This window comes from Pinus tabuliformis, chromosome 8 (genome assembly GCF_031772625.1).
Source record: "Pinus tabuliformis cultivar Carrire ecotype Pingquan chromosome 8, CPIR1, whole genome shotgun sequence".
NCBI lineage: Eukaryota > Viridiplantae > Streptophyta > Pinopsida > Pinales > Pinaceae > Pinus > Pinus tabuliformis.
The window spans coordinates 245336839-245337575 of record NC_142294.1 but is presented as its reverse complement, the minus strand read 5'-3'; positions in this window follow the sequence as shown (position 1 = coordinate 245337575).

Sequence of the window (737 nt, the reverse complement as noted above, 5' to 3'; positions counted from 1 at the left end):
ATCCATGAAGCTTACTAATATGCCAACATTTTGATGAATATTTTATGAATATCTCCATCGTCTGCATACTCTTTCTTCTGACATGATTCTAGATCCAAATGGAAAGAAATCTTCATTGCTTCTTTACTAAATTGGGTAACTACTGCCATTTTGAATAAGCTTCCTAGAAAGATTGGTGCCTATAAATTTGGTGTTATAAGACAAGCTATTAAGGCTATCATTGTTGAACTATGCTCTCAAATGAAAGTTGCTCGAGCTGCCACCAGCTCCCCTAAACCACATGGCTATCAACAACTATGTAAACAATGGCATTTACGTGGCTCTAAAAGTTTAGGGGTATATGATCGTCGTCGCTCTAAAAAGAAAGCTTACTCCAAGTAAACTTTTAGATCTGCAGAAAACAAAAAGATCATTCATAGAAGGCCTCCCAGAGAATACAAAAAAACACGCCAATTTCATCAAAGGCCAAAATAGAAGCAAATATTTTGCTTCCATTGCAATGAAAAAGGACATATTGCTCCAAATTGTCCAAAATTGAAAAAAGACAAACAACAATCTGGGAAGAAGAAACAATTTAGCTATAAGAATAAATCTGGCAAGGTAAATATTATTGATCTCCCTTCCAGCTGTGAAGAATTAACAGATTTAGAAAATTATTATGATCAAAATGACCAGATGCATGCTATTTATGAAGAAGAAGATTCTGAAGTTGAATATTGCAAAGATCCACACTGTAA